We start from the raw sequence: 11,398 nt of genomic DNA, 5'->3' as shown, positions 1-11,398 counted from the left end.
TGAGGACGGGATACTATTACATCATTATTACAGATCGCGAACGAACTATAAAATTAAAAGTTATAATGCAATGAAAACTATTCGCTAGTACCTATTTGCCCTTCGGGCTCTGCGTTTTTCTCAGCAGCCTCGGCTACTTTTCTAGCCTCATGAATCCCTTTCTCGCTTTTCTGAATAATTTCTTGGGCCATTTCTCTACCACCGTTGTCCCAGATGTCGGTGAAAAATTTTCCCCCAACCGCGCTAGCTTCGGCTGAAGGATCTTTTATATCTTCAGTGGACAAGGTGGCTTCGGACTGCGATAAAATCTTTACATGTTCACATCCTTTCCCCTCCAAAATAGTGGCAATCCCTCTGGCACCAGAAAAAGCGCAGATGTCACCGCGGCTACTCAGGATTTCCTCGAAGGCCTCCGCCTCATGATTGATCCATTCCAGGGGACCTTCGGGGTTACCTCTTATAAAGTTTTCTTCTTGTGAAAATGCGCCAACGCTGGCGAAGCTAGTTTTTATTTTCTTGACACACTCTATAGATTTGTCGAAGCATTTCTTCTTGGCTGACCGAAGCTCTTTAACAGTTTCTTCTAAATGATTTGCCCATTGGTCGCTGAGTTCTCGCCTTGTTTCTTCAAGTATGCATTCCTCTTTAGCTCTGGCTAATTGTTTACGAAGGTTTTCAATTTCACACTTCTGAGCTTCGGCCTGACCTTTGAAAATAGCTTCGTCTTCTTTTATTTTATTTATTAAGGAATGCAATATTTTGTCTTTTTTGAGACCTTCGTTCCTCAGTTCAATTACTTCGGAACGAAGGTTGCTCAGGGCTATAGTACATCCTTCGTCCTCAGCATCTTTCTGTGCTCTGAGGGCATTGCTGAGTATCAGGCCCTGCAGACAGGAATATGTCTGTGTTAATAGTTTTAAACAAACGAAAAATTTTGAATTCAACAAAAATATAAGAATTCCATTTGTCGCACCTTTAAACTGTTGTAAGCTAGGCTGTCAGCCAGATCGTTCTTTGACAGCACCGAAAGTCCGTCTTCTAAAGTTGGAAATCCGAAGCTTCTGCTTATCTCCCGACAGACAGAAATTTCCTTGCTGTCGGGGAGGCAATACAAGAAATCTTCTTCTCCACTGCCATTAAATATCAACGCCCCCTTTGGATATTTCAACTTTTGGGCATAGTGTTGGGCCTCTTGTTCTTCTTTTTCTGTTAATTTTTTCCCCGAAGCATGACGAAAAATATAATCACGAATTTTGGATGCTTCGGGGGTAACAACACCGGTTCCTTCAGCAAAAGTTGGCTTTGTTATTTTTTCTGCCTCACTTTCCAAGGTCTTTGCCTTTGAGGGCTCTGAGGGCCCAGCTTCGGCTTCAGTATCTTGCTCTGGAGCTTTAGAACCCGAAGCTTCGACTGTTGTTTCAGGAGTGACGGCAGCCTTCTTCGGAGGGGTGCTTGAAGATTTGATCGTTTCCAGCACATCTAGCACATTAGCCATTCTCCTTCTTTTCGGAGTCACTGCTGGCACTTTTTGATTACTTACTGTTTCAATGTTTGCCACAGGACTCAAAACTTCTGATGTTTTGGAGTCCTCGGTTGCTTCCTTTACCTCTTCCATTTTTTCTGTGAATGGCGCTTCGGCCTTCTCTTTCGTTTCTGATAACAAAATTTTTGATTGCTCCAATTTTGTCTTCGTTGGTATTTCGGCTGTTTCTGTGGCTTCTGGCAGCAAAGTTGGCTCGGCTGGTTTTTCAGCTTCGGTGGCCGAAGAAGTCTCTCCGGTAAACTCAGGCACCGAAGCTGGTTCAATATAACGCGGTCGATAAGTAAGAACCTTTATCTTCTTCCTTTTCGGTTCTGGCTCGCTAGGAGCAGCTGTAGTTTCTTCTTTTGCAGAGGTTGTATTTTTTCTCTTCTGCCTTCGAATGGGGTAGCAATAGTCAGGGTAGACGAACCCGATGGCATCAAATACCCGATTCAGCCTTTTCTTTTTTCGGCCTCCGAAGGCTGCTGACATTGCAGTATCTTCGGCCTTCGAGTATGTCCCAAGCAGCTCATCACTTAAATTGTCAATGCTTTTCAACCACTCATCGTCTGGCTCAATAAATTTATCTTCAAATTTAAAAAGTGTACTTAAACCTGACGATTCCACCTTCGTCGGCCTTTTTAACGATTTCTTGTGGCATTTCCCATTTCTCCGCAAGCGGCCACACCCTGAAGGCAATATGCTCTTGTACTAAGTCCCTTGTTCCTATAAAAGAGCAGACAACGCCGAAGGCTCTTTGGCACTCTTCGGCGGCTTCGTTCATTTCAACCTTCGGCCTCCGAAGGCCGAAGCTTTGCCAAATAGGACGCATAATTATACCTTTGATGTCTTCTCGTACTGATAAGTCATTCTTCACATAAAACCATTCTGTCATCCAATCCCCGGGCCATCTCTTCCGAAAGGTTGGTACGAGACAGCTTGCCCCGGACCGAGAGACGAAGCTGTAGCAGCCAAAGTTGTTATGGTACTGTTCTTTGCCCCAAGGTTTTGTTTCATATAATAATTCATGAACATTACAGAAGCTTCTTGCGTCAGGCTTCAGACCTTGGCTTCTCGTGGCCCACACGAAGATATTTAGCCTTATAATAGCCTCTGGAGTAAGTTGATGAAGATAGACTTCGAAGATTTTCAACACCTCCACGACGAAGCTGCTCAAGGGGAATCGCAATCCGGCTTTCAAAAAGCTTCGGTACACCACAACTTCATTTTCTTCAGGGTGTGGACAAGTTTTTTCCCCTTCGTCCGCCCTCACAATGGACAGATCCCGGAAATACCTTCCTCTCATATTAACAAGATGATTCTCTTTGATAGTTGATTTACCATAAACTGAATGGCTTGGTCGCCAGGGGCGATCTTCGGAGTCTTCGCCACCGCTGTCCACATCATAACTTTCACTGTCACCGGTATCTTCAGACAGCCCTTCCAGAATTTCCCTGGTGATCTTTTCTGTGTTGGTCTTCGACATTGCTATAAGAAACCCTAAGTTCTTCTCTTCATCAAGACTCAGCTTCATTTCAGCAGCAGCCTTCTTAGCAGCTTCAGACATCTTCGGAAACACTAAAAAACTGTTTTCAAAGCCGAAGCTTCAAAGCTAAAAGCTTAGCAGATCACAGTGCACAAGAGCTAAAAAATGAGTGAGCAAGAGTGGTTGGCCAGAAAGCGTGCAAAATAAGTTTGCGGTATGGCCGTATTTATACGCTTGATGCGTTGAAAGTTGAAAGACCCCACTTGTCATTGAATGTTGCTATTCTAGCAAAGGGAAGGTGTTTTTTCGGACCTTCGGCATAAAGCCTTCGTTCATATCGCAATCTGAATTTATTATTTCAAACAAATTAATATTGCGAGGGGCTACTGTTGGGGGCATTCGTCCTCCGAAGGTCCTCAAAAACATGATTTAACAATGTTTTCCAAGTGGATTATGTGAACAGGTACCTTCGGACTCAGAATTACGAACATGAAGTGCGGTCAGGACGAAGCCTGAACCAGACGAAGGACGGGCTGATTACCAAGCTCCACGAAGGATGATGCACAGCCGAAGCTGTGCGCAGGGAAGCTTCGTCGCGATAGCAGAGAGGGGAACCGACTTAAAGATGAAAAGACTACGTGGACCTTGTCAGGTTTCCATAAGTCATTGACAAATGTAATGGACATAAATGTAATTTTACGTGGGCTGCGTCCCGCGTCTATAAATAGATGAACAGTACTCCCGTACTGTTCACGCTGACTTGGCATTTGCTTTTGCGTCACGCTTGTACTTTTTATCTTCTCTCAAGACCGAAGGTACATTTGTAATTTGAAATCATTTCTATTTTTCCATGTTAATAAAATAGAAATGATCCTATGATGATGCTTATATTATATTTCATGCTTTATATGAATCCCTCGTCATTACTTGTTATGTTTACGAAGGTATGTTTCTTATGACTTTCGTCCGAAACTCATTATTTCCCGAAGGGACATAATGCTTCGAAGGACGAAGGACTTTAACGCTTAACACTTTTTATGTTGCCTTGTTCTTAATTCTTAGCATTTGAGAACAAGTCCCCAACACCCTGGTACACCTCAGTCGGCTGGGGATGACGAGCGATGGAGCTTGGTTGGTCGCTGTCGTTCCGTGCCGAGGTGAGAACTCTAGTCTACCTTTTTTTCCTGTCCCTCTCTCCATCCCCGTTGGTCGAGCGACCCCCTGGCCGACCCAGCCAGTCCCGGCGGCCAGCGCCCCGGCGAGCTCCACTCCCGGCTAACCATGGCGCTCCCTGCCCAGCCCTTCCCTTGCCGAATGAGCCCCTGCAGTCGTGCCTCCCTGCTGTTGCATACAGAGCGAGCCCATCTCTCCCCTCCCCTGCTTGCTGCGCGCGCTCGACCGAGCTATGGCCATGGCGTCCAGCCGAAGACCCACCCACGAGTGCCCCTTCCCTATTAGTCGGCGGCCACCTCACTATTTCCCCCTCCTCTCGATGTGTTTTCCTGGTGGGTGGTTGAAGGAACAAGGAAGAAGAATCACCCGTGGAGAAGAAACCTGTTGTGCGGTTTGTCCATCCGTGGAGCTAGGATAAGGGAGCAGCCACACTAGATCCCACTCCCTTTCATCCTATATGGTTGTGTCCCATGTGGCCCTTCGTGTAGCTTCAGTTCGACCAACCAGATCGTGCCATGTCACCTATAATCCGCGAAATGTTATTTATTCAGTATATGATGCGTTATAAATATGTTTTGGACCATTCTAGTTACGCTAATTCCATAACAACGTCGTCTGCGTATTAAAATATTATTTTGTCATATCACATATTCTAATTAGTTATTTAATCTCTTGTCTATTTGATGATTATTAAAGTAGAGTTGCAATTAAAATTAATCTATACTCTTACTTTGCGATTTTAAAATACATGTTAATATTATTATATCAATTCAAATGTTTCTGAATAAGTACTTACTTAGTATAGACGCGATTTCTGCAATGCTCGCGTGTCGCGTGTGTCCACACGACGTTCGTGCGTGCTGTCCACGAGCCGTCGTTCGCGCGAGTCGCGATTCACGCGCTTTAATAAAATTGTTTATTAGATATGAATTATTAGCTATTTCATATATAATGCGCTATAAACCCGTTTCTGTTCGTTTCAGTCGCTTTAACTTTGTAAACCTCGTCGAAAACCTGTTAGTAACATTATTTCGTCGCGAGGCGTGTTCTAATTAATTAGTTGATTATTTATTTATCTGAGTTATTAAAGTAGTAGCTTACTTAAACTAGTTTATAGTTTTAGACACGCTTTATTTATATCTGTTAATAGGATTATATCTACACAAATGTTTTTGAATTAATGCTTATTTAGTATAAAACACGATATCTGATAGCGATTCTCGGGTGTTGCCGCGCGCTGAATCATGTGCCTTCCGCGCGTCACACCGTTTTGCGTGTAGTTCGTGCGATGTTGCGTGTGCTTTTTCACACGCGTCGTCTGGGCGCTAAGTCGCATTTGTCGCGCGTTGTCACACATCATTTGCGTGTGTCGCGCACAATGCTGTGTGTCGTTCGCATGTATCGCACGCTGTCCGCGCATATTAGTTAATCGTTTCATTATAATCGTTCACTTATAATCACTCTGGTCAGTTAATTAATTATTAGTTTAATCGTCCACCATTAAAACAGTAATTTAGTCAAAACTGAATTGTAGTTGTTAATTTACATTTGATAAATGTCAATCAATATAATTATGCCGAACTAATGTTCTAACAATACTTGTTTAGTGTAATCGCATTATTTGTTAGCGATCATCGCGCGTCGTCGCACTGTCTGCGCGCTATTCGCGCGTGATGTGCTGCTGGTGGCGTGCTGATTCGCGCGTCATTTGCGTCGTTCGCGCGCGCTGTTTTGTGTGTTGTCAGCGTGTTATGTCGCGTGTGTCCACGCATCATTTGCACGCTGTCGTGTTAGGTTCACCGTCGTCACGTTGTCTGTGCGTGCCACGCGTGGTGCGCGTTAGGTCGCGTGCGGTCGTGCTGTTTCGTGCATCGTAAATTCATCTCGCTTAGTATCTCTCGTTTTAATTAAATTACTTATTTAACCGACATTTGTTAGTGTAGCAGATTAATCGAACTAAATATTAGATATAATTTATATTTGATAATGTCGAATTAAATGTCCTAACTATTATTTGCGTAGCGTAAACGTTATAACTTCTCGACCGTAGCTCCGACTATCGCGTTTCTTTCCCTTGCGTGACCATAGTAGCGAGCTCTATTTCGTTTTGTGTATTTTATTATGTTTCTATTTCAATGGTGTAATGTTCTTATATATATATATGGTTGTTTGCTCGTGCTTGTTCGTCTTCGCCTCGCGTTGCGATTAGCTGCGATCCATTTCCGAGCTTCGAGGAATCGACAGTCAAGCTTCAGCGACCAAGTGATCTAGCTCTTCGAGTTCAACAAAGTTGAAGACCCTGAGCATCTGTTTGGTGAAGGCAAGTGTCCTCTGACCTATTATGTCCCATTTACTTTATAATACACTGTCCCGCATACTATGAACAACCTAAGGATTTACTAGCTTTCTATTTACCTGGTCCTTGATTTACCTTTCGGGTTACTATGGTTAGCTACATGCTAGCGCTTTACTTTAATCAATGAACATGATGAGATACAATGATGATACTATGATTTTATTCTGGATATGATGATATACTCGTGGCATTTAAGGGGACTCGGGTTGTTTCCCGAGTACCTCTCCGTAAGGACCTGTTCGTTGAGAGACCACCCGGGATAACAGTGCAACCATGAGGGTGAAATGGGGCGCCCTTAGCTAATTAATTAGAGGAACTAGAGGTGTAGTTGCTTCGCCGTCGTGCCGTCAATGGGGTCCAGGCACAGTGCTTGCTCTGCCGAGGCTGGGTGCCGAAGTTCTTTCGTTTTGCTTTTGTTAGTCACCCCCTTCGGGGAGAGGTACTGTGTTTATCAAACTGGAGAAACCTAACGGGCAGCTATGACCTCTAGGGAATCTTTGTAAAAGCTACGTAGTGATACCCTGCCGGACCACCTAGGAAGTGATCAATGGGGAGTCATGATCCCCGGGCAAAATGGGAATCACGGCTCATGGGTAAAGTGTGCGACCTCTGCAGAGGGTATTGAAACTGATATATCAGCCGTGCTCACGGTTATGAGCGGCCTTGGGATCCTCTTTGATTAGAGATACTTGATCAGAGATGGTTGGTTTACAGGTGGTGACAAGGATGATGGTTATGACTATGGTGATGGTAAGTGGTATTCTTTCCGTTTGGAAAGGGTACTTTGGGTTAATAACTTGGGTTAATGCTAAAACCTGGCTTTCTACTAGTAATAATAACCTGACAAACTAAAAGCAACTGCTTGACTTAACCCCACATAAAGCTAGTCCACTACAGCCAAACGGGACATTTGCTGAGTACGTTGATGTGTACTCACCCTTGCTTTCACAAAACACCAGGTTGCCTTTGGTGCAATCTATGCTCAGGTAAAGAAGGCGTCGAGGCGGATCTCCAGGAGTTCCAGGACATCGACGAGTTCGAGGATTAGGCTAGCGACCTCCCCCAGTCAGCTGCCTGTGGTGGGTTGTTTACGTTGGCTACGTTTCGATTCTGTGTACTTTGATTTATATTATGTAAATGGCTCTAGTCTGTAATATTATTACTTACTCTTTATTGTAATTCGAAGCATTGTGCTATGATGAGTCATTTATGTAATCGCTGTGTACGTGAATTTCTGATCCTGGCACGTACATGGTTCGCATTCGGTTTACCTTCTGAAACCGGGTGTGACACCCTAGGACTCGGACTCGGGCTCAGCCCTGGAAGACGACGAACTCCGCTTCGCCCGACCCCAGGGCTCGGACTCGGGCTCAGCCCCGGAAGACGACGAACTCCGCTTCGCTCGACCCCAGGGCTCGGACTCGGGCTCAGCCCCGGAAGACGACGAACTCCGCTTTGCCCGACCCTAGGCCTCGGACTCGGGCTCAGCCCCGGAAGACGACGAACTCCGCTTCGCCCGACCCCAGGGCTCGGACTCGGGCTCAGTCCCGGAAGACGACGAACTCCGCTTCGCACGACCCTAGGGCTCGGACTCGGGCTCAGCCCCGAAGGACGACGAACTCCGCTTCGCTCGACCCCAGGGCTCGGACTCAGCCCTGGCATCAGCCGACGGTCTCCGCCTCGCCCGACCCGGGGGCCCGGACTCGACCTCGGCCTTGGAAGACAGACTCAACCTCGACCTCGGAGGAGCCTCCACCTCGCCCAACCCAGGGCACGGACCGACCACGTCAACAGGAGGCGCCATCATTACCCTGCCCCAAGCTGACTCAGGCTACGGGGAACAAGACCGGCGTCCCATCTGGCTCGCTCCACTATACGAGTAATGATGGCGCCCCACACGCTCTATGACGACGGCGGCTCTCAGCCCCCTTACGGAAGCAAGAGGACGTCAGCAAGGACTCGACAGCCCCGACAGCTGTCCTTCCGCTAGGCTCCGGCGCTCCTCCGACGGCCACGACATCACACGAACCGGATGCCAAAACCTCTCCGGCTGCCACGATGGCATGTACTTAGGGCGCTAGCTCTCCTCCGCTAGACACGTTAGCACACTGCTACACCCCCATTGTACACCTGGATCCTTTCCTTACGCCTATAAAAGGAAGATCTAGGGCCCTCTTACGAAGGTTGGCCGCGCGGGGAAGGACGGGACGGCGCTCGCGTGAGGCCGCTCGCTCCCTCTCGCGTGGACGCTTGTAACCCCCTACTGCTAGCGCACCCGACCTGGGCGCGGGACAAACACGAAGGCCGCGGGATTTCACCTCTCACGCCCGTCTCCCTCCGGCTTCTTCCCCCTTCGCGCTCCGTCTCGCGCCGATCCATCTGGGCTAGGGCACGCGGCGATAATTTATTCGTCGGTCCAGGGACCCCCGGGTTCGAAACGCCGACAGCTAGTAAATTATTGCTAATCCTATCAAGTTATTATTCGGAATAACTGTTATTACTGATATTTACTTACTCTAGGTAAAAAATCTATACATAAGTCTTACTAACTGCTCGATTAAAAAGGTTACTGGAGCTAACACACCATCCGAATGTCATTCTAAAAATAAAACCATATAAATGATGTAGGTAGATAATGCTGGAAATTGACAAAAACAAATGAACAACATTCTATATAAAAAGCAGAAAACACCATGTGTGTAAAACTCATCGTACCGATGTGCTGAACGTGAGTGCTACAAAATCCGATTCACTTCAAAACACATGTGCGCATGACGCATTACTGATTGGAACATCAATGCGCTAGAAAAAAAAACTACAGAAAACAAAAGCGATTTGGTACCGATGAGCGAAAACCCTACCTGGGAATGAGATAGTGAAAACCCTCCGTCGCGGCTGCTTCACTTCTGGACTCAATATTCTGCCACTTCAACGGAATGCCCCTGCTTGAACAGCTCAAAACCCTAGCAAAACACGCTGATTTGCACCCCCCGCTTCGCGGCGATTATAACCGATGATTGTGGCGTGCGTTAAAGGAAAATTCAAAACAGGAAAAGTCGTGTGTGTTCCGAAAAGGGAGGGAGGTGGAGAGTTGGGTGGTGTTTTGGTGCGGTCTGTGCGGTCGGATTCGATTGGCTCCGTGCGGTCCGATCGGTGAGCACGAGTGTGTTGGGTCAACATCGGGCACGATCAGATGCAGTCGAACACGGACGGGTGAAGTTTCACTTAAGGTGATTATATATATATATATATTCTATTACTACTCTATAAGGTCTTAGTGTAGGCGTCCACATTTTTTGCTGGCGCACGGTTCTGCCTGAGGCCGCGGATGGAAGGTCCGCGATCCACTCCCTTCTCCTCCTCGGCGCGATTCACTCCCTTCTCCATCGGCGTGATCCACTCCCTCAACCATCTGCTCCTCGCCGCGATCCACGACCGTGCCCGCCCATCCTGGTCCACCGCAATCCACTCCTCGGCGCGATCCACTCCCCCAGTATACAGTTCTCCTCGGCATGCTGAGCGGTGCGATCCAATCCCCTCTCGAGCCCCGAGATAGCCGTCCCGTCTCTCCCCTCTCTGAGCGTCGATAAGGATGAGGGGAGCAGCGGCCCGAGCCTGGGCCCGGACAGGGAGGCCACCCCACCCTCCTCGCCGTTGTAGAGGCCGGAGGTGGCCAGAGAGGTCTATCTACTGGCGTCGTCGCTGTCGGTCCTCCAGAGGTGAAACGGGCGGAGTTGCCAAGAAATAGGAATAGAACAGCGACGGCCGGACACGGCCAACCGGCCCGGGGGAAGCGACGCACGTGTCTTTTGTCTCGCAGTGACGAACTGGCGCGGCGGCAGCGTGGTGGCGTTGAGGCGGCGGCGGCGTACCCAGTGCCCTGCCATGGATCCAGTCGCTGGCACGGCGGAGCATCGGGGCCCGTTGGAAGTGCACGCCCGCGCGCCCGGCAAGATCATCCTCGCGGGCGAGCACGCCGTTGTCCACGGCTCCGATGCCGTCGCCGCTGCCATCGATCTCTACACCAACTCCTCCCTCCTCCTCCTCCGCCCCGCAGGCCCAGGTACTCCCGCCAACCTTGACTTCTATTGGTTCTTCGTGTCGTCGCGGTCGCTGGTACTCTTCTCATAGCTCCTCTCCCTCGTGGCGGCACTGGCTCCGGCGCGGTGGAGCTGGACCTCAGGGACTCGGGCCTCACCTTCTCGTGGTCGTGCTCGCGCCTCCGTGGGGCGCTGGGGGAGGAGACAAGCGTCGTACTTCCTGCACGGGCAAGCACCCACGCACGGACCCCATCCCACTCTCCCGATTCAACAACAACCCAGCTCATCTTAGGTATGCCTACACCTTCTCTTTCTTCTGACCAGCAGTTGACGCTGAACGCCACTTGAATTGCTGTCATAAAAGAACAGATGACAATTTCAATTTCAGAATGTCTTCAGTCATCTGACATCAGGGTGACTCTAACTGAAACACTTTACCCTATATATTCTGAACTTCTGAAGTACATCGATCAATGGGTTGACTTATTGTTTCAACACAAGTTTTTTTTGTTGTTGAAATATTTACTGCTTTCATGCAACAATCCAACCATTTCGGTTTCCCTTATTTAATATGGCAGCTTCATTGGTATTTAGAAGTGTTCCAGTGGTAACAGGCTGAAGCCATGGGTGAACACTGTTCTGCGGTAGCTTGCTGATGAGGTTGGCTTGCGGCAGTTGGTAGGGGCAGTAGCGTTAGGGATTTTGCTAGCACAAGGTTCTTTCCTGGCCGTAGTCTCAACTTTTTCTGTGGCTTATAACTGAATCGTTTTTTCATTACTAAAGTGATTCAGTTTGTTTGTTTTTTTATTCATGTGAAGCTC

This window comes from Zea mays, chromosome 7 (assembly GCF_902167145.1).
Source record: "Zea mays cultivar B73 chromosome 7, Zm-B73-REFERENCE-NAM-5.0, whole genome shotgun sequence".
Taxonomy (NCBI): Eukaryota; Viridiplantae; Streptophyta; class Magnoliopsida; order Poales; family Poaceae; genus Zea; species Zea mays.
Note: the sequence above shows the minus strand (reverse complement) of the source record.